This window comes from Seriola lalandi, unplaced genomic scaffold (genome assembly GCF_002814215.2).
Source record: "Seriola lalandi dorsalis isolate HSWRI2012SDOR001 ecotype SW California unplaced genomic scaffold, Sedor1 jcf7180002054544, whole genome shotgun sequence".
Classification (NCBI taxonomy): Eukaryota; Metazoa; Chordata; class Actinopteri; order Carangiformes; family Carangidae; genus Seriola; species Seriola lalandi.
Genome location: NW_019525097.1, coordinates 1,831,900 through 1,855,478, shown reverse-complemented (window position 1 = coordinate 1,855,478; position 23,579 = coordinate 1,831,900). Strand labels below are relative to the sequence as shown.

General features: G+C 42.7%; 1 protein-coding gene across 2 annotated transcripts in view; it reads left to right on the top strand.

Annotated features, from left to right (window-relative positions):
- The window catches only part of disp1 (dispatched homolog 1 (Drosophila)), a 79,870-nt gene that overhangs the window by 13,102 nt on the left and 43,189 nt on the right, over positions 1-23,579 (top strand). Inside the window, exons 1-2 of one of the 2 annotated variants that reach the window (XM_087176223.1) lie at positions 8,005-8,022; positions 11,803-11,880. The gene's annotated coding sequence lies outside the window, so the exon portion shown is untranslated. Of the gene's footprint in view, positions 1-8,004; positions 8,023-11,802; positions 11,881-23,579 lie in introns of those variants that run through there. The other variant, XM_023415001.2, reaches the window with a different exon arrangement.

Sequence of the window (23,579 nt, the reverse complement as noted above, 5' to 3'; positions counted from 1 at the left end):
GAATCCCCCCCTGTTGATTTTATGAACCCATCACTTGGGGAGGCCCCCGTCCCCTCCCTGTGTGGGAGGGCTGCATGCTTGAGCTGCGACATTGAGGTCATAACTTAATCATAAATATAAAAGTGAACCATTGCTGATTATTACCTCATGGAAACAAAATGTAGCTGATGTACAATATAAGTAAAACTCTTCCTGTTGGCTGACGTACAGCTTTGTTAAGGTAGTTAGTGTATCATGAAGCATGAAGATTTAATGGGGTCTCAGTGCGATTGCATCTTAACTGTAGGCTGTGTTCCCTACACCATCATCATCATCATCTTCATCATCATGACCTATCATCCGCACAATGAAGCTGTTTCAAGAGGAGGGAATACCAAAAACTGATTTATTCCTCCTTCTGACATGTGTATCTCTCTCTCTCTCTCTCTCTCTCTCTCTCTCTCTCTCTCTCTCTCTCCGTCTCTCTCTTCTTCCTCTGCTGGATTCTCCTGAAAGGCGTCCAGGAGTCTGAGGCCTTAATTCAATAAGAGATAAATTGGAAAAATGTGCAAATGTGAGGCATATTTTGGGTTTTGCCGGCCAGAGGAACATTTTGAAAGTGCATTTGGTACTCCCCTCTGCAACTTAACTGCCCTCTTCCCTCCTTCATTTTCTCTCTCTGTGTGCTGTAAATCTTCCCAGAGTTCCATCTGCTCTCTTGCCGCACAACTGTTAAGAGTCAGTTCATTAGACTGACACAAACCAGAGAGGGAAGGTGCTCCCAGGGAGGGGCACAAGCTCGGGAGGGAGGGAGGCAGGGAGGGAGAAAGAGAACGATCTTGGCCAAGGGCCCAAGCCCCCTGACCCCGGAGGGCCTGCTGTTTGGGTCACAATACAGAGGTGGATGGATAGATACAGATGGCGTGATGGAGAAGGAGATGGAGGAGAGAAGAAGGAGGAGGGCAGGGGCAGAGGGTCAGTCCAAACCATTTCTTTTGTTTCACTTGTTGAAGACCTTGGTGTAGCTGGAGCCCAATCATAAATCGGACTAAAGGGCCGACTGTATAGTTGCTGTCAAGCAGAGCGATTAAACATGCCTCCCTCCCTTCCTCTCTCTGCCCCCCCCCCTTTTTTTCTCTTTGTCCTTTATGTCACTCTCTTCCTTTTACGTCCTTCTCCTCAACCTTCTTATCATCATCTTATCTTGCACTGTACTGAACGTTCTCCTTTTTCCTTTCCGCCTCAAAGTGCTGATTCAGAGAGTGGGAGAGATTATTTTTATAGAATTTCATTGTGTGAGTAATGATTTAATTAAAGTTAAATACTGTTAACATAAAGTTTTCATTTGTGTTTTTGTTTTAGGCGCTTTGTTTTTTTAGCTTACTGCTGAGGAACCAGATATTTTTCTTCCTCAGCCTCCTGCCATGTGGATTAAAGTTGATAAAAAGCACGCTCACACTGCTGCGAGCCAATTTGATAAAGTTATACGGACACACCTGCATACAAACAATCACATATGGTGCATATTTGCATACGCACACGCACAGCCATGGATGTGCGCAGACATATGCACACACATTCATGTCAACACAAATGGACTGCAGCAACATTTGACTTGCATTTTCTTGGCAGCGTGTTTTGCAGCGGCGGGGTGGAGCAGATTGAATAGGAACCCATGAGAGAAAACAGCACTTCAAAGCGCTCTGTTTTTAGTGGTGTTTCTTTAATGCCTATTTTGTTTTGGATTCCCTGTGGACACAGCAGCTCTATGAGCAGAGCAGAGTTTTGAGTGGTTGACTGTGACCCGGGCCAGGCTCAGGCTAGCGGCTGCGGGGAGATGAGGGTTCTGGCAGAGCTGCCCGCTGGCTTCAGAGTGCGAGTATATTTACTAATGGCACTCACTGGGATGTTGGCGACTCCTCAATCCCCATTATATGGTCTCTGTGGTCCACACTGTATGATTGTGTTGGGTAGCAGCAAGATGTACGGAGCTGCTTTTAACACAGGCCCGAGCTCCAAGCACAACTGAGCAGCACCTTTTACTGCAGTTTCCACTTCGCAGAATCATTTTCTCTCTCTCTCTCTCTTATTTTAAATTCTCAGTGTGTAACCTCTGCCTTTAGAGGTCTCTCAGTCAAACGGTAACAAAAGACGGCGCTTGGTTACATCGTAAAGTACCATTGCAGTCAGATTCTCTCGGTTAGGATTCCTTCAGCATCAGTCGTTCAGGTTTTTACCTGGAGCCCAATTATCCACAGAGGTGGGAAACTGGACCCGTTTAAATGCCAGAAGCCACGTCAGGATATGTGTGTTTGGGTTGAAGTCATGTCGGACATAGTAGATGTGTGTTATCAACACATATTTCATTTCCATTTCTTTTTGCTGAAATTACAATATTTGGCAGTAAGTGTTGCTGCGTAATTTTAGCACTGCACTTCCCAGAGATCACTTGGCAAACACTGTGTCAATTACCGTATTTTCTGTAGGTTTTAGTTTTCTCATGGTGATTTCTCTGCTCATGCCAAATACTTAGTCCTCCCATTTGTTCCAAACAAGCTGCTTTTTTACTGGAAACATAAAATGTGTAATTTCCTCTGTGCTGGAGTTTTTATACAACAAGACCCACCAGACAAAAAATGTTTGGATCAAAAATGTCAATTTTTTTAATGAAATGGGTGTGGATCTTATTCACTGATTCGCTGTGTCAGTTGGATTTAATAAAAATATCACTTAAATAAGACTAGTGTTTAACGTCTCTTACTAATGGGATATGTAGCAAAGTTGGACATAATCAATTTCCAGTTAATTAAACCTTCTCCATGTAATAAAGGCTTTGGACCAGTCAGTTTGTTCCTGTCCTCTTTAGACAACGAGGCCTATTAGCACACCGGGCTTGAAGCCAGATAGCTCCCTCTCTGAAAGCATCAGAGCCCATACATGTACAGATGAATGCACTCTTGGCAACGATGTCCAAGTTTTACGTCACCCTGCAGGACTCTACTCTTGATCATCCCTGGCTGCCAGCGCAGACATGAGCCCTCTCACAGGATGTCCTCAGCTGTCAAGGCCAAGTCAAGAGCGTTTCACTGCGTAGTGTTCGACTACAGATGTGTGTGTGTGTGTGTGTGTGTGTGTGTGTGTGTGTGTGTGTGTGTGAATGAATGCACAGTTTTAAAGATGGCCTTGTGTGCGTCTCCTTGTAATTTTGTAACACATGCTTTCTGTTTTATTAGTTGTGTGTTTTTGTGCGTTTGAGATGAAGGATCAATGTTTGATGATGTCAGACCGGTCCAGTTACATACTGCATAGCATGCTATATACTGTATGTGTGTGTGTTTATACTGTATGTAGATTTAGTATACTATGCAGTATGTTATACACACTGTAAAAGTCTGAACGCCCTGACAGCAAGTGGATTAAAGTGGTCTGACTGACTGACTGACTGACTGACTGACTTTGCCGTTACTGTTCCTTCAATAGCTGAGCCCAAAATTTAAGATTAAGAAAGCTGTGTGTGCCACTTTGCATTCTCATTATGACTGCCATTATCAAAACATGTTTGTGGATTGAAGTGGATTGAAGATGATATAACTATCACCTGGTTTATACTGCATGTTATCACCGGAGAAACGATAAGAAAAATTAGTTATAGCAAGTTATTATTTACAGGAGTCTAGAAGCAGTAGTGTTTTGTTAATGATGTTGGAGAATAATTCTGCTGTCAGACAGTACGTAGAAATACTGGTTGCACTCTTACAAGTTCCAGAGTACACTGGGTCTGGTCTCTGTCAGCTGTCAACAATACCTTGGCAGCTTTGACCTGAGCTGTGCCATCCCTTCTGTTACCATAAGCACAGCAGGTTTATAGACCTCTGGGGACCGCGTGCTTCAGTCGGGCCCGCTGCTTCATTTGCTGGACTTAATTGTGATTTGTGGAGCTTTTGTCTCTGGGGTCGATCACCTTCTCATTCAGTGACTAACTCTGGTTCAGGTTAATGTTGTGATTACTCCAGCATGTCATGGATCGGTGGATTTTTCAGTGATGTGCTTTCAGTTTGATTTACAGCGTAAAAAACGGCCTTTTCATCTTCGCTGTCACTTTTTGGAGATGCTGTCCAGTGGGAGATACTTTGAAAACATGATGGATGGAAAGGTGTAGCTTTTGATTTCAGAGCAAAACCACAAAACCACAAAATATACAGTTTCCACATCAACTATATGAAAACATTGGCTTTGCTCCTATACACACATCTGTGTCTTGTTTTGTTGTGTAGTCTTCCCAGAATACTAAAACATAATGGACTTCCTATTAGTTAATGTTTCCTAAATGGCTTCATAACAGGTACTTATTTTTCCTAATTCTCATGAATCCCTCACATAAGGGCTTATTATTGCAAACCTGCTGTCACGCTCACTTCTCCCTCTGATACACCTCCATCACACCCTTCCTTCTTCCATCCTCTCTTATTAGAGAAACAGAACTAGCTTTGTTTTAGTAATAATCACCTGAGCCTAAATTACATTTCCAAAGCATGGAGGTCACAACAACTTCCCCTTTGGGGTTTGATTTAAGTGGCACTTAGGCCCGCTACTGTAGCTAATCACAAGGATTTATAGAGTGCATCACCAAGGGGCCGGTGGACCAAGGAATGTTTGCTGGCACCCTGCTGCAGGTGTTACAAACCTCTTTTCTTTCGTCCTGTCTTTCTTTTCCCTCGTCTATTATAGCTGCTGATGGAAGGCAGCTGGAAGACCTCGCTTGTTCTCCACTTGTTGGGTTAAAAGGGGTCTCTGTTGGTGGAACATAATGCTGGCAGCACCCTCCTCCTCCTGTCGCCGGTCACTACCCAGTCCGGAAAGTCCTTCACGTAAAGCTTTCATAATTACATTGATCTTGAGGGGGGCATTTTACGACCTGCTGACGCATTCAATCACATTTCAGCATGGCTCTTGTTAAGGGCTCCTGTGTTTTGCATATTCCAAGTTCATGTTCAGTCGTTAGCAGTTCTCGTGTTTCTGGTAATTGGGAGTTTTCACATGGCCCTGAAGGAGCAGGGTAAAGGATGGAGGACGGCGAAAAAGGGAAGGAGGAAGAAGCAAACATGAGGGGGAGGGAGCAGCGTGGATGGACGGAGAGGGGGTTGTTGCTCACTTGAGAGGAAGACTGTCAGAAACTCCAGAGGCATGTAGTATGAGATCCAGATGTTGTAACCCCCAACATTTACCCAACCCCGTCATCCTCATGTCTACTGTATGTAACCATAACGATGGATTACGCTGCGTCCTCTTGGATAGAACTTTTGTTCGCACCATCGTCCAAGGTGCCTCTCTGTTTTGTTTTTCAGGCTAAATACAGGAAGTCATTATTAGCCTCTGCCTTATCCAAGGAAACATATCTGTTTCTTCACCCCCCTCCCTCCCCCTGCCCTCTTTGACTTTCCACCCTATCAAGTCTTTGGTCTAGTTTGAGTGAATGCAACAGCGGGCCAGAGCTAATGAGCTTGCTGTGATCTAAGAGCAATGCCATCTATAGGCATTCACCCCAGCCTGCGCCAAATGCCATACATTAACCTGAGATCAGGAGGGAGTGATAGAAGGAAATGCTTATATTAAAGCCTTAAAGAGGCCCCGTTTGTAGAATTTACAACTGAGTATTTGCTGGTTTTACCCACAAGAAGTGCCTCAAAAAAGGTCAAGATTATTGGCGACACAACAGCGTGAATCCTGGAAGAACTAAGAATGTGAGTCCCAAGATGGATGATGAGGTTAAATGAAAGTGAGGGGTGAGACAGGAGGGATTGTTCTTAGTCCTAACACTTGCTCATCTTGCTCTCTCCTCCTAATCCCCTCCCCTCCTCCTTTTCCCCAACCTCCTCTTCTCCGAGTAACCTTTGGCATGAGAGGTCAGCATTGTGTTCCAGCAGGGTGACCTTTGGTAATGAGAAGGCAGGTTAGCGGGCGACCTGGAAGCGCTTTGTCCACCTCTCCTGGGAACACAAACACAGGAACAGCTGTAAGGCGGCCGTGTTGTGTGCTCCGGCCTGCTCTGATGCCCATTTGTCATTTCATTGGAAAAATCACAACTATAAACAAGACAAATCTCCATGACTGTTTTCTCTCCAGGTTTCAGGGCACTAGTTTCTATGAGATCTTTGAGACGGTACTTTTGTCTGAAAATTGATTTAGGTAAGATGATTCAAGGTAAACTTTGCAAATAGCTGCGTGTTAATAATTAATTGATTGATGATATCGGATTACACATTTCCTTGTGTCTAAGGCCTCAAGCCAGTGTCTTGTTGACCTATCGCTGAGTCTTACCTAGCACCCAGTTTCCAAACAACCAGCTCTTTTGTGATCTCTGAAACGCTGCTTCTACAGACATGCTCTTCTCTTTATCTGGGTAAGATGTTTAAATAGCACTAGAGTGAGTGATTCACCCACACAAGAATGAGGTGACAGGTGTGTATGTGGGTGGATGTGCACTTGCTTGCAGATGTGGGTATTCATCTGTGTTTTTTTTTTCAATTTTTTTACCTCTAGCACTTTGATCAAACTATTGCAAAAGTCTGTAAAGGTAGGTTCAGTCAGGCGGCTTGTGTAGTTTGTAATCGGCTTAACTCTGAGGGCTGACTTTACTCTTCAAGTTCATTCATCCCTTTTAACCCCAACTCCTTCATCCTGTGATCATTTAATTTGTTTAGTCCACATTACCGTAGCCTGTTTTGGTCTCGCTGTTGCCTTTCACGACTCTCTCTCTCTCTCTCTCTCTCTCCGCCACTGCTTTCATCACTGGAGATCTCCCATGTTGATATCCCTATGTTATTTGATACCGGCTTAATTTTTTTTTTTTTTGAATTGACTTGCTCCTGTGTGCTTTACATATCTGGCATGAAATCGAACAGCTGAAAAAAGACACAAGTGGAGAGAGGAGCCGGGTACATACTTCTTGGCCGGCATCCATGAAGTGCAAAGATTGCTAATCTGCTTGCACAGCCCGTTCCATTTCTCTTTTCCTTGACTTTGGAGCACTTGAGAAAAAGGGGCATCCTTCAGTGCTTTTTAAACAACACGTAGCATTTTACCAGCATGTAAATTCATGACACATCGTCGACTTGCCAATGGAAAATATCAGGGAAGGGCCAGAGAGAAAGGGAGAAAGAGTGTCGATGGCAAAGCGCCACAATAATTCTTGGCATTGATCCCCTATTGAATGAGCAAAGTTTTCTCAAGGCTGCTTGAGTTTGAGTTGATCCCATTGCCGAGAGAGCGTGCTCTGGCTTTTCACGCTTTTCATTTTCTACTTGAAAGTGGCGCAGTTATGAAGCTGCTTTGATCCCCTTGCCATTGGAAGAGACTTGCATTTGTACAGAATGAGACAGTAAGCCTTTTGGAATCCTATAGGCAGTTTGTCGTTTCTTCAAAGTACAACTCAAAATGATCTTTGAAACTAATGAAAGAGGAGGGATTACGGTGTGCTCAAACATAGTTAGCGTCTTCCTGCAGATGAATTTATCGTCTCGATAGGTAATGATTGGGTGCCACTCATTATTCAGACAAAATAAATAAGTGACGAGTGAAAGGCTTTCATCCTTGTTGAGTCTGGTGAGGTCACTGGAAAATATAGTTTTATGTCTGATTGAACGTGTTTCCGTGTATGAATGTGTCATGTCATTACATGTTTGCCTCTGTTTATGAATAGGTGAATGAATGAATGGTTAGCCTGGCTGTCTATGTGAGTGTATGCGTATGACAAAGTGTCCCTTGACATAGAGACATCAGTGTATAACGTGTCTGCAGGACTCTTGCTAACCCGGAGCCAGAGGCGCAGGAATAAACCAGACTTCAGTGATGTCTTGTCTGTCTGGAGATGGCTCTCGCTCAGAGGAAATGAGTCTATGTTACACAGGCATTGCTCAAATTCCTCCCCTTGTGTCATCGCTGCTAAAGCAAATAGCGGCTTAGGGGAAAGGACTCTGCCACTGAATCAACAGATTGTTTGTGTCTTCACAGGCTCAAAGGGAACATTTTCAGAATTGTGGAAAGGTAGGAATTTGGGGAGTAGTTCCTTTCAGCCTAACCCTCTTCTTGTGAAACCTTAATGTCTCTGCCTTCAGTTTTAAAGTTTTGAAGGGAGTTTGGCTTCAGGAGGGAGATTCCTGGACTTGAATTCCCCCAAATTTGAGTGAGTCTTTTGGAAATGAGAGCAGACTGTGACTCGAGCCATTGGATTAATTGGGGCATGCATGTTTGGCCTGGGCCTACCACTGACCTGGGGTAGACGAGAATTTTCTGCAAGATGGTTGTACACCAATTAATTGGGGTCAGCCTTGGTTTTTCTGGGACTGAGTTGGCATCGAAGCCTTGGCTTTTCCATTGCAACACACTATTGTCACACATAGTAAGCAACACTTACGAAGTTGGAGGTGGACTTCTACATTATCCTGAACCTTGTAAATTTCTTCTTGCCCCCTCCTCATCCTCAAAACTTAAAAAGTCCCATAATTTACACTTTACACTGTTTTATTTTGAAGTGTTGATCCATAAGAAGATATATTTGTGATTTTAAGAACCAAAAAACATCTCAATGTAATTTTACATCTTCCCCCTCAGACTTCTCTGTTAACCTCTCTCAAATAAAAATATAGCAGTTTTCAGGTAAACACTTGGGGCTTAGGGCATGGCTGAGACAGGTGACTGCTTTGTTGTGACATCACAAAGTTACATAAGTCCTAACAGCTCGTTTTAAGGCTCAGTTCCTGAATACAGGCTGTGTGCATTTCTCTGTGGACTGAGCGCTTTGATACTTTCACAGTTTTAATATAAAATCTAGACCTGCTTTATAATCAAAAGACATGGAAATCTCACTTTAAACTAGATGGGACCTTTTAATGGGTCATGCTTTTTTCCCCAATCTCCACTGCAGGCAACAGTTTATCTCATGTACTCGACTTAACATACAGAGATTTTCTTTCCCATGAGAAACTATTCAAACCTTTTAAAGCAAAACCAATACAACAACCATCCTGAAAGAAGCAGCAGCTAGCAGTTGACTAGCCAAGGGTCATCTATATTGTTTTTCTTGTACCTCAGTGTCTGTGTCAGTGATGTAAAACTGGATTTATTTCCTTGTGAGAAGTTAATAACATTCCCTTACATTTCTTGTAATACAGACCACATGGGACACATAGTCAACACTCGACATGCATGGAGCATAAAGTCATATCTAAAGAAAAAATAAAGAATAGGGAACATGTTCTTGATTAAAAAGTCATTTTAGTACAAGCTTGTATTACATGCTTGCCTTACGTATATCAAGAAGTAAAAAATATGACGATTTGAGCTGTTTTTATTCTTCTGCTGAGGCAACTCTCAATATCATGTTGTCTATGTGCAAATGCTTTTATTTTTTTTTGATTTGAGAAATTTAGGTGTCTACACTTCCACTGTTGAGACAGGGAGTCTGGGGAGGAACTTTGAGCCATTGTGCCGAGTTAAATACGTCCCTCTGACCTGAGGTTGTTACTCTAAATTGGCTAAAAGTCCTCCCCCCTCCTCATCTGTCCATATTTAAACTCCCTCTGTGGCTACCACTCTCTTCATCTTCTCCCTATCGACGCACACCTTGGTAATTGGTGATGTGGACCATATGTTGGGCTTGAATGGCCTCCTGTTCTGCAGGGCCATTAGACATGCTCAAGGACATATCACAACCTTGTTATCAGGCTACCTGTTCCTTTCCTGGACTGGCGTCACGGGCAGGGGGATATAGTCTGTCAGTCTTTTCAAACCCTCTTATCTCCTCTTTTCATCACCTGTCAAATCATCACCTATACCCACATAAGATAATCTTTTCCTTCAGCCTAACAACAAACCTTTGCTGCCTTTTAAAAAAAATCTCTACCAGTTGAATATTTCAGCTAATATTTGGCTGACTGAGAAAATTTGTTTCCAGTTTTGTCATTCTTACAAAATGTAAAAAACATAGTCTGTATAGTCTTTATCTATTATCTGTTTCTGTAAAATCTGTTTCACATTCCCTCATTATTCTGATGCTGATTGGTTAATTTAGGAAACATTCAGAAACTGGATGTGCTTGGATGCAAATGAAAGGCTCTTTTCTTCCTCATCAGCAGTTTCAGCAGCACCTTTCCTGATGCACTGCTCTGATTATAATACAGTGCTACCACATCGGCACATTGCCGCAATTGCAGTTACAATTGACAGTAACCCACCTAATGCAACTCTTGGTAGACAATAGCATCATAATTCTCTATACTGGAAAAATCCTGCCTATGCACAGTTACTGTAAGGAAAGGATGCTGAATTTGTCTGAGTCTGTCTATGGACTGCAGCTGTCCCTCCACCCTTCTTTTCCACTCTGGATGAATAGGAGAAAATACAGCTTGGTGGACAGGCTTCATTATGGTGTGGCAGGTGCCAGGTCTCGGCAAGAAAAAGACAGTCCAAGTTCTGGTCAAAGATCAAGTCATTGACCTAAAAGGACTTTTTATGTTATAAAGAGCCATGTTAATTTGTGGTTGTCCTGCAAATTCAAAATGAGTGTATTCGTGTTTGACTTGCGGCGGTGTTGCCTCTAATTGAGATGGCGAGGTTTATAGATTAGATATGGATGGGTGAGTTAAGAAGTCATTGTGAGATACATGGGTCTATTTTGTGGGTGAGTATCTGAGAGCCCCAGTGTTTGGGATGCAGGCGATCAGGGTAAAAGTCTGGGCTCAGAACTGTTGAACAGTTTTCCAGCCTGACTTCTGGATGAGATTGTAGTGGGTGGGGGACTTCCCCTCCGTCTTTCCCACTTGCCTTTGTCGCCAACCCATTTCCACGGAGGCTCCTTGGGGCATGGTGTGGAACAGGAGCCCACTGAGCGTCCCTTAGCTGGAGCTGCAGTGTCAGAGGTCAGTGGTGGAAAGTGCTCCACAGCCAGTGTTTCCGCACTTTGCTCTTCAACTGGGAGACTTGATGCAAGGAGTGCCGAGATTTCCCATGGCAGCTGCTCCAATTGAAGATTGAAAAATAACGCTTAGCTCTGTCATTTGACTTAGCATTGCATCGTTTATTGTATCGTATTTTATCGCACTTAGCACAGATAAAGTTTTCAGGAAACTCTTCCACGTGGCTGAAAAAAAAACTTCTCACAGTGTTTTCAAATTTAATTTTCAAACCCTTTTGCCCTCGGTCATAGTAAGGGATTCTCCTCCATGAGAAAAAGTCCGGAGAAAGTTCTTTCTTTCCAAGATACAATCCTTCTGGTTTCAGCTTCCAGAGAATCGTTCCAGGCAGCAGCAGGTTATCGCCCCACCCAGTCCACAGAATTAATTAGTCACCGCTCTCAATTAGAACAAGATTAAAGAAAAAGTTCTTTGGTCTTCAGTTTAAATGACATCGAAACTGGTCAAAAGGAATAAGATAACACTGAAGCTGCATCAAAACAAACTTGAGAAAAAGGAGGCAGCCATCTTGACGTCAGTGAATATGTGCGTTTGTATGGGTTTTGGTTTTGGTGTTTTTTTTTCTTTTGAACGTGTGTGAGGTCCCTGGCAGCTCCTATTGAACACGTTCTCAGTCTTTGTTCTGTATTATCTGCCAATTAAAACAACATAGGCCAGACTCTGGAACTGGAAAGTTTTGAATTGGTTTCTTCCAAGGGATTTTTTTTTTTTTGGGGGAAAATTGGCAATAAGTTTTTTTTCCCATTTAAGGTACAGATGTACCCATGGCAGAAATATTGCCCAGTCTAGGTCTTAATTGTGATTTTAATGTATCTTGAAAAGTTAAAAATGAATATTTCCTTTGTGTCCACAGATTTACCTGTTTCTCTGGGGACTTCAAGAGCCTGAACGCATGAATAGCTGCAGAGCATGGTCCATTGTCATCCTACAGGTAAATACACTGTTCAGAAATCACTTGTCACTGAGCAGAGCAGAACATCATATAGTATCTTTTCCACTAGGTAATAGACCTTTCCACATATCTTGCTTCCCTTAATACTCAGTGTTGACACTTGCTTTGAACGGATATTGTCAGACATGTCTGACCTAATTTTGCACGCCCTATGAGGTCCTTTGTGTCCGCTAACTCAAGTTGACTTGAGCAGCACTGCAGCAGTTTGCTATTAATGAATAAAGAGAGAATTGTGAAGTAGAGAAACCTGTAGAATGATTCCTGGCTGAGTTGAATGGAATTTACAGGAGAAACTCTGGAGTAAAATTGTTGAGGTGATCAGTCTGAGATATATTATATTGATACATGTGTCCCCTTTAACTGATATTTTCAAGTACTTGCTAATTAGTTATCCACAGCGGTGGCAAGAGGATGTTTCATAGCCAAGCTAACAGTGGGATCACTTAACTTTTCATCTAGCTGCACCATCAGGTCCAAGTTTCCCTTTGTCCAGTACTTTGGTTTATGACTAAATACCTGCAACGCTGACTTTCCCATCAGCCTCGGCTCTACTTTGTGGTCAGTGCCGATTAGTAAATGTTAGCATGTTAACATGCTGAACTAAGATGGGGAATGTGGTAAACACTATACCTGTATGTTAGCATACAAATAATGTATTAACTGATACATGGTGTTGTATTGGAGCTGTTTTCATGGTTTTTGTGACTCTCCTTGGACGGCTTGTTACACAGAGGCCTTGTTGGAAACTGTTTGGAAAAGGGAAGATACTTTCAAAAAAACTTGGCAGGTGATTGGATGAACCATCTATCACTGTCTATTACGGGCTAACTTCAACCAATCAGATTCTGTATCCTTCCCATTTTTTTCCTTTAGCGGCAGATCCAGTTGGTGAATTAAACTCTTGCCAAAGCCAGTCAGGAGAAGAACGAAAAGTTCTTCTTCAGTGTTGCTCTCTGCTTTTCTTTCGATGAAGAAACACTCTCCAGCTCTGATATAACTGATGCTATAGCAGCATCTATGCTAACCTCTTCCAGAGCCGCTATCGCTGTTAACGAACAGTTGCTTGTCGCTGTCGTCACACCAAAGTCACGTCAAAGTCACGCCCGTAGCTGCCAGTAGTTCCTCCCGAATAGGACGCTCAATGATTTGAACCACTGTGGTTCGGCCACAGGCCAGTATCTTGGAACCTGACAAAATGGATTCTCTCGTGGGAGAAATCCAGCTGCCTTGTAAGGTTACATAAATAGCATTATCCACAATAAAGCTGAAACCCATGTTTGAAACAGGGCTTCTGATTTGTTTTTATTTCAAGGCAAACCCATTCTGTCTTGATCTTTATGTTACTCTGTCCTCCCATTGAAAAAAAAGATTTATTACCAACCCAATCCTCCAGAGCTCATCAGAACATCAGAGTGGAAAAGTGACCATGCCTTAATCTGTGTCCCTTAATCACAAGCAGCCTAATAAAGAAAAAATGCAATGGAGTTGGTGACTGTGAGAGAGTGAAGCACCTATTGCCGGTCCTCTTCCTTTCACCCTGGGCCTCAGTCTGGCGAGTCCAGACAAGCCTCCGGTAAAAGGTGAGGATGTTTGTTCTTCACCTCGCTACAACTGGGTCAGCGAGCAAGTTAAAGGTGTTTACCTACGGCTCATAGCTCACAGTGCCCTCGTGCTCTCAAAGACTGTTTAAGAGTTTAAGATTCATGTTCTGGGAAGAAGTAGTTTGTATCTGGAAAACATGCATCTCTCAACCACTCTTTAATGATGATGGGTTTTGTATTGTTTTAATGAAATTCTGGCCATTTCAATGCGGGAATTGAGGGAAATTTTCCTCTCAAAACAGGTTTGTTTGGATGATTTGTGGCTACAGCACTACGTGATGGTGTACAACTATTCACAAATTATCCCCACCAAGAAAAATAGTATCAACAGTTGAGGGTGAACTGTGTCCTGTTACTCTGTCCAACACATGACCTCATGTTGAAGTATATATCTAATCTCAGGCAGCGGAGCAGCCTTGCATGCACAGGTAATCACCAGCACTAAACACACTTCTCTCACTAACCCAGTTACACACACACACACACACACACACACACATTTCTCTCTCACACTCACTCAGTCTTTCTGGTTCGTTCTGCCCTGACCTGCTGAAAGGCTTTCAGTGCCGTGTCAGTCAGCCAACAACTCTCTCTGCTCAGAGTCTCAGCAGGTTCAAGTTGGACGCCAGCCTGTCCTCCGTCCTCATTCTTTCACATTGGCTGCCTTGTCATGTTCGGATGTCGGGAACACAGACTGGTGTGTGTGTTTGTGTGTGTGTGTGTGTGCGTCTGTGTGTGCACCTAGGCGTAAAATGGGTGCTTTAGTCTTCAGCAGCGTGCATGCGAACAGGTTTGCGAGTGTACACATGCGTGTAAAGGTTTGAGTGTGTAATGTGTGCGTGCCTGGCTTCATTTATTATTGTGTGTGTGTGTGTGTGTGTGTGTGTGTGTGTGTGTGTATCATGGGTGAATTTGCAGAAGACTTAGAATAAAACAGCTGTGGCTGCTTTGTAACATGGACAGCCCAACTTCTGCTGCCCGCAGCTGCTCAGACTCTCCCTTTAATAGATTTCATAGCCTGTGAAAAGCTTCTTAGAGCCCCAGAGGAAGTAAACACTGACCTTCTTCCAGAGCTCACTTCATCAGGTCAGAAAGTGAAAATCTGCTAACAATATTTGTTAATTACTTAATATTTTGGTGATGTGTGTTCAGCTATTTTCCAGTACATTTTCCTCTACATGTGTTCTCCCCTTTGAGTGTCATCATTTCCTGCAGCAAATTGTGGCTGTAATTAAATAGACCAAAATTGCAGTGAATGACACAGTGAAGGTTGCATAGGGGAAGTAATTTAAGGTAGTTGGTAAAGGAGCCAAGAATTGATGTATTCAAAAAATTATACTGATATTAGTGGGTGTTTATTAACACTTAACACTTGCAATGCAATGTAAAATGCTCCTGAGTCACAAACTTAAACATTGATATTGGTATTGGCCTCAAAAATCCCAGTGTTCCTCTGGCTATGATGTAAATGTTTTACAGACTGTACTGTAGTGGTCGTCCAGCTGTTGATTATCAAACTTCAGACTATCGTAACTTCTGTCAACTGTGCTGACTGCGCTCCTCTGGTCCTGCGGGGAGTTTTCCTAATTCTGACTGACAGAGTGGCTTCAGAACATCTTTTCTTCCTGATATTCTGATGTGCTGCTGTGTTTAATGACGACAAAGCCAATGTACTGTGTGATGCGACTCAATCACACGCACACATCTTGATTCTTGATCAATTCAGTTTCTAGATAATGTTCTAAAGGACAGTCTCATGGCATTCCCTATAAAGGACGAGTTTCGCTTCCGTTTGTCGATCATCCGACTCCTGCACATCTGGCAGAATAGATGGCCAGGCTGCGTAAAGCAGAATTTTATTTTTATTTTAAGCCGTGCACTTTTCGCATGCGGCCATGTGATCGATTCCCACTTTAGCGTCTGTCCATCACCAAAACATTCTCAGATGGATCCGTCTAATCACTGAACAACGGACTGGCCTCGTATAGACATCACGTACCAAGTGACTGATTGAAAAACCACAGGAAGGTGGTCAGAGGGCAAGTAAAAAGGGTTTCCGTGATTTATCCTAATGTTTGTGAGCTCGCTGACTCAATCGAATGTGCCAGTAACCAGCGACTGATCCACCCTCCCTGCTCTCCGCTAGCAGCTGTGTTGACTGTCTCGTGCATGGGAACCCTTGATTACTAGGTTGACTGTACATTTGGGCTGAGCCTGGCAGCCAGCTCATTGTGCCTCCCTCTCCAACACACCCACACACACACACACACACACACACACACACACACAAACACAAAACACATCCTTCTTAGCTTTGATCGTGGAGAGTTGTTACCGACTTCTGCTCCATCATCCAAAGCCTCAGGTTATCCAGCGGTCTTTATAAGGTTTGGGGATGTTTGTCTGTACTACAGTACGTCGGTCTGGAGATGCCTCTGGCAGCCGTTTCATGTCCAATAACCTCATCCTGGCGCGGCCGCATTTATTTATATATTTATTTTTTTGCTTCATTAGAAGCTTCAGCTGTGAGGACTCGGGATGATGTCTTCATTAAAGTTTATGATTTGTTGATTTTAATAATCTGTTGTGGTTCTTGATGTGATTGTTAGTCGGGCGTTAGGAAAACACCACTCCTCGATATAACAAGACGCAGGTGTAGTGAAATGACATCAGTGTATAAGCTCAGTTTGGAGCCAGAATATGATTTTACTTGAAATGCGTCCACAGTTTGATTTATGATTAATCTCGTCCGCTGTAATGAAACCACATCTTAATATCAAGGGACAATAAATATGATGTGTTGAAACATTTTGGAATAATTCAATGGAGTCTTGTTTGGTTATCAGTAACAGATGGTTTTAAAAATCTCAGTCTCGATTTTCCAAATATTTGGAAAAACACTGAAATGGATTGTAAGCACATTATTACTATTAGGGTTGGATGAATACATTGGCTAACAGTGATTCTGTATTAGCCAATTTAACACCAATTTATTTGGTTTTATATTTCTGCCATATTAAAGTTCCAGGCAACAAATGTGATGTATAAATTAACCTTTAAAATCACAATTTCTGTGCAGTCATTAGGTACAATGGATGGTGACGTGTCCAAAAGGAAAATGACTGAACCCAAATTACCGGTTCTGTATTACAAGCATATCAGAGCATTTCCTGCTGGTTATATAATAAAAAAAAAAAAAAAGTGAGACATAATCCATCTGGCTCGACTCTCATGAGGTTATTGGAGGAAAAATATACAGTAAGCTCTGTGAATGGAAGGTTAATGAAGCACACAGAATCATCAGTGCTCATTCTGCTGTTGGATGTTGTGCTCGTACCAGATGTTGTGTCCAGCCAAGTTATTGCAGTGAGTTATGATGCACAATACTGGTTACATAATGCACATTGTAATGCAGAGTCTCTTTATTGCTTGTGCTGAGGGTGCAGGGGCAGGTACAGTAGGGTTTTGACAAACTCATCGTCCCTCCACTGAGCACCTTCATTACAGCTCTTCTCCTTCAATCTTTCAGCAATCAGTTTTGGTGTGTTCTCTCCGGGTCCTCCAGCTTCCTCCCACAACCCAAAGACGTGTTAGGTTAACTGCCGACTTTAAACAGCTTCCAATACAGAGGCTGAACACGAGTGTGAATGGTTGTTTGTCTGTATATGTCAGCCCTGTGATAGACTGGCAACCTGTCCAGGCTGTATCGCGCCCAAGGATGAGCAGTATGGCTAATGAATGAATGAATGAATGAATGAATGCAAATTAGTTATAGGGGGCAAATAGTGAAATGGTTTGATTTGGGCTACCTTCAGTTTAAACATAGTCTTCAGTTCTGTTCAGCTTTTCTTTACTGACATCTCTGATAGAAGCACAAACGCTTTCATTTTCCTCCTCCTCCTCCTTCGATCACCAAGATACAATTTAATTTTCTGAACACTAGTAGTATCTCTATGTGATGTAGTGTCTGCTGCACTTCTGCTGTCTTCTCTCATAGATCGACTGCGTGTAGTTTTGCCAGTCTGTTGTATAATTCAGCCCACAGTCTGACTAATGTTTGCTTTAATTCACCGACTCTCACTTCACTCAGGAATCTTATAACCAGGGAACGGCCGAGGGAATGATAAACGAAGGAGAGGCACGGACACACGGCTTCAGATCAATGCAAGTCTCAGCTGTTTATTGTTGAGGTTTTGTTAAAGAAAGTCTTTGATCAGAGTAGTAGCAAGCTTCACCTATACATTAGTGTTTGACGCCTGGCTGACATGCATGTCTGAGTGTGTGCAAGAAAGATTATCTTTTCAGTAACAGTTATTCAAACACATGGATTTATTTTTCTCTGTGATTGAAATTCCTCTTTTTCTCCTCACTGTCTTTTAATCGGGAACTTGTGAAGTGAAGTTTAGAGGTTTGACCTGAAGGCTCAGGTTTGTGAGGCCTCACTGCAGGATTTCCCACAGACCACTATACTTTTTTTACGTTTTGTAAAGAACTGTAACTAAACAAATATTTTTGCTTTAACATAGACAATTTAAATTTGGCTTCCCCCGGGAAAGCCCTGTTTTGTTCTGCCTAGGAAAAATGACTATTGGGTTTCTTTTGTTGAAAAAGTGGGTAAATGGGGAGATGAAGCCTGGAGGGACGTGTGTATTCATAACGCCAGTGCCTCTTTTCTTTCAGGCGGTATTGTCTGGTGTTGTAGATCCTCTTTCCTCTATTGTCTTGTGAGTTCTGCTGGTGGTCTGTCATGTAAACAGCTCTCAGAAGGGAACCTTCTCCGCTCTCCTTTTCAAAAGCACCCTCTCTATTTTCTTTTTCTTTTTTCTTTTTTAATCTGGGCCTGTGTCTCTTTCTGTGGTCGCCTTCTTGACTGTCTGCCTGTCTCTGTCTCTTTTCCCCAATCCCCTCCATCTCCATCACACACCCACTCACACAAACATCCCAGCTCCCAGCCATTACTGGCAGTGGGTCTGTCCCAGTGCAGACCTAACAGTGTATTGGGGCTTTAGGTGCCAGTGGGGAAGGAAGGACCCTGCTGGCTTGTCAGCATCTCTGACCCCTCTGTCACAATGGGTCCCTCTCCCTCCCACTCATTTCCCTGCCAAGCTGGGAAGAGTAAATATTTATCAGCCCCCACAACAATGGCCGGCTCGGAGGAGGAGAAAAAGACTTTGAGCAGAGCTCATGCAAGGCCTGTAGGCAACAGTGGCGGGGCCTAACGATGGGTTGCAGGAAGATTTGAATGGAGCCTCTGAATTATTTTGAAGAAGTACATTCCATAAGTTAGTGGTTATTTTACAACGGCAGAGCTGAGAGGCTGAATCCAAGACTGGGTGAGTTGGTTAAAGGCAAAACAAGTTTGTTTACACAGAAGATTATACACATTCAGTTCTTGGGCGAAATCTGAAAGATCTTAAAAAACTCTGTAGGAGCTATTTTAGCATTTGAACTTGTTGTCTCTGTGGCCACGCTACTGGCATTAGGGCAGTATATGGACTTTATAAGGTATATTGATATATTATCAAACAAGATATAAGATGAGACAATATTGTTGTGTTTGCATCTCTCCTCTCTCACGCTCTCCACGAATCCTACCCCCCTCCTCCTCCCCCCCACTCTCCCTTTGAAACCAACCCCACTCGCTCATAAATTCTTTTGCCACAGACCTGTCTTTTATTTTCATCGCAGTCTGTTTTGATAAAAGTGCTCACATGTGGCTTTGACTTCACGACTGAACATTTAACCCACAGAATACTGAGATATATGTTGTGTATTGCCTTTCAGCCTAAAGATAAGCTGAGATATGATTTTTGATTGGTATCATCCAGCCCTAACTACCTTAGATCTGTGATGGCATTGTCTGTCGGATGGTTGGTCCAACGCTTTGGTCTGGACTGAAATATCTCAACAACTGTTAGATTGACTGCCATAAAAACTTGTGCAGACATTCATGGTCCCCAGATGTGTCCTAATGACTTTGGTAAGACCCATACTTTTCCTTTTCCTACGTCTCCACAACTATTGGATGAATTGCCATCTGATTTGGTACAGATACCGTTGGTGTCCAGAGGATGAATCGTAATGAGTTCGGAGAACCCCTGACTTTTCATTCCCTGACCTTGAGGCACATTTAATGTCTTTCCCTCCCCTTCTCTCCTCTCCTCAGTAAGATTAGTGTCTATTAAACCTCCCTACAGTACATCACAATTAATATCCACGTGTTGAGGAGGAGGCCTGGCTGGAGCTGTATGGAAACACTGCTGAAGAGGGTCTTTGTTCTCTGGGTTCTCTGGGCGTAAAGGTATGGCAACTGGTGAGGACGCTGGAAAATAGATGGACCCTACATTGTTGTACAGTGCAGGAGGAAAGAATGACACAAATTTGAAGCCAAAAAGAAGAAGGAAGGGTCAAAAAGAACGAGGCAAAATGATTTGCCCTTGTTATCTAGCTGTACTGTGAAGCAGGAAAATACAGACCGGTATCTGTCGTGTGTTTCGTGTAAAGACCAATGTGAAACCATAATGACATGCGGTATAGTCCATCAAGGGAACTGCGTTTGTCATTCAATGCAAGCGGACACATTAAGAAATTTAAAATAGAAAGCAGATAGTATGACTTTAGGCAGCAGTATTTAAACAGTATCTTTGCAGCTGTAGGGAGATGAAACAGAAATTCCTTGAATATATTCAGCACAGAGTGTCATGTAATATACAATCGAGGAAACACCTGCTTAAATGACTAACATGGAGTATATTACAAGCAGGTGCTTCCACACATGTTCACTATGAGGGATAATTAGGCAGTTACACATTCCTTATGGTCATGTGTATAAATGTTGGACACACTCAGTTGCTAAATATTTTGGCTGTTGTGGCTCAAAGACCACTTTGCTTCACTTTCTGATGTTACAAAGACAAAAGTCATGTTACCTTTTGAGTCTTTTGCAAATGGTTGCAGGAGGTTTCTACAACCCTACATTTAAGGTAAGGAACAACGGTGTAAATGACATATGTCAGTCTAATTCATAAGCAGGAAGTTTCATCCAGAACGGTCAAGAGCATTCAAGGGGAACTGTGGTCACGCTGCACTGCATAAACCCGCTCATTACAGTCAGAAATACTCTTTCACAAGTGTTGCAGAGTTCTGCTGAGTGATGAGAGAAAACTGGTGTGGACTGACTCTTCCAGTACATGCTGATGTCGTGCTGCAACACAGAATCATCCTCTCATTTTGTCTGCTATCTGTTAACATTTATCTTTGGTGCAAACAAACACACATTTCCTGATTTTCTTGGCTAATTCAATTACAAAGGCAACCGAATCAGATGGCGGGCATCAGCTTGCTGGCACACTCTGCCTCTCCATTGGCCTGTTGGATTATTAATTGGCGCAATAAGATAAGTTTTGGCAGAAATCCATAACGAGGCACTAATATGTCAGATATGGTGTGAAATGGCAGGCGGTGGAGGGTTGGCTGGGACGAAGGTGGTTCCTGCCAGAAAACTGCATATTTATGAGACACTTGACTTATACTCTGTGGTTTTAAGGGTCCAACGCATTATTTCAACAGCTTCTTTTTTTGGTTGCAAACTCGCCATATTGTCGGTGAAAGCACTAATTTCAATTTTGCCAACTTCAAAGAGCTGAATCTGCACCAAAGCACCAGATATCATTGGTCTACCTCTGGTCCTCCCATTATTATACCTTTCGGGGGAGACCTGTTGACCCAAAGCATGATGTAATTCCATAAGCCTGTCACTAATAATTTCCCCCTTATTTTTAATGACTCTGAGATTAATGCCAGACCAAGACTGGGCCTCCGTCATTTTCAGGGTGTGGAGTTTTTTTTCCCCCTGGTCTGCTTTTATAGTAATTTTACACTGTTTATAAATATTTATGGACATATACAGACAGCTAATAAAGTCAGCATTGGCTAAAGGAAACTAGACAACTTTCCACTTATTTTCATTTTTTGAGCATTACTGTTCCTCTGTGCCGCCCCGCTTCCTGGTGCCAAAAAAGCTCTACCCACCATTTGAGTCATAATAATAACAACTTGTTTTCTCACATAAGAAAGAAAAGAAAAAAAATTGCAAACAGACCCTCGGTCCAATAAGTATGCGCCAACATGCCTGCCGGAGACAAACATACCCTCATGTGTCCGCAGTTAATGTCTGCTGTGCAAGTGGCGGCATGGACACACACACACACACACACACACACCTGTACACACACACACCTGTACACACACCTGTAGGCCCTTTCTTCCCCTGTTGTACTGTATCGCTTTTCTGTTTGATGTAGAATTTGTTTTTGGTTGTCGAGGCTCAGTGCCCACGGAGGAGTCAGGTGTTGTGTGAAGTGGATGAGCTGTCAGGAGGAGAAAGGGGCGCCGCTATTGTTTCAGTACAGTTTGTTTCTGTTTTCAGTTTTGTTTCTTTAAGATGGCATCTTCGATAATCACAAGGAGTTCATACGGTCGAGTTTAGGAAAGAGGAAACGCCCACCACTCCCATTTTCTTTCATATTGTCTTACTACTGCACACACACATTAACTGCACTCTGTCCACTGTATTCGAACCAACTGTGTGTGTGCATATGTGTGTGTGTGTGGAAGCATCAGTGCATATATGGGATTATTTCTAGGGTCCATTTGTCAAAGCACACATTTATCATGGAGCCCACTGGTGTCAGACCTGCTGCTTTCCCACCACGTCTCCATTACGCTCTGCTGGTACTCGCTCAGACACTCAACACCTGACCCGACACACACAGTTAGTAATACACACACAAGCTCACACCATAACTGGCTCTCCACTACATGAGGCCCAGACTACAGAAGATAAAATATTAAACTAAACATAAATGAATTCAGAGAAATAACCCAGAGGGAGAGACAGCTCACAGTCCTGCTGTGAAAGTCAATACTAAGTTATTTTCTCATTTTCCTTTTCTTCTCTCCCATGATTTACTTTGGGCTGATTCAGGGAACTTCTGGATTCTAGATGCATCTTAGGCTCCTTTGTATTCAGTCCCTGCAGTGTATTTCAGTAATGAAGCTGGTTTCCACCCTCATTATTTCTGCCATTCACATTGTGCTGAAATGATCTTGAACTGGAACCATGAACTCAGATAGCATCCTTCAGCTGCTTCTCAAACACAAGAGCTGGGGCTCAAGCTGTCCTGACAGCGGCATCTGCTTGGCTTAAGTGTCCTTAAGCAACTTTGTCCCTGTAGACCTGTAAACAAGACTAGGTCGAACCCTAGTATGTGGCTGGATCGGTCAATGGTCAATGTGAAGAATTGAGGATGGGGTTGAAAATTGTTGTGGAACCGCTGTAAAAGATTTAATCGTCTTGTACTTTAATTTTGCCTAGTGTCAGTTGGTTTCAGCCCTATATCTGTTTTTGCTTGTCTCCTCCTCTCTGTGCTCATATATAGTGTTTTAATACCACCAAATTTCCAATAAAGCTGTTATCATTTACATGTTTTTCTGTTTCTGCTGTCAGACAACGGAACAAGTTTGAAATAGTGACTGAAACGTGGCCTATGGAGACTACATGTTAACTCCCAAGCCATTTTCAAGCTGCTGCTAAAATCTTGGTTTTATAACCACAATGTCATCTTACAAAATCTCCAAACACATAAGTTAAAGATAAAGACTGTGCTGTGATTTCAGCTGTATTTATTTGTAAAATGATCACTCAGAGAGAAAGTTAGAAGGTACAGAATAGCTTCCTTATTTTGTCTTTCATACAGTTTCGACCGATGCGCCACCTTTGTGTCACTCACTGAACAGTTCACACAGAGAGAGGTGTGCCTCTTGTATTACAGCCAACTCTCTTCTATTGAAAGTAGCTAAGGTTTGTCCAAAAAGTTGCAAGACTTGTTGCTGAAAAAAGTTGTCAACACTGCAGGCTGTAAAATCCCCCCGAATAGAAACTGTTTGCGCCAATTCATTTTGAAAGAGCAACAGCCAATGGGGAAACTCCAACACTCGGCCAGCTGACCAGTGGTGTACCGTGATCACTCAACTCTGTCACTCAATCACTCAGTCAATCAATCAATCCTGGACATT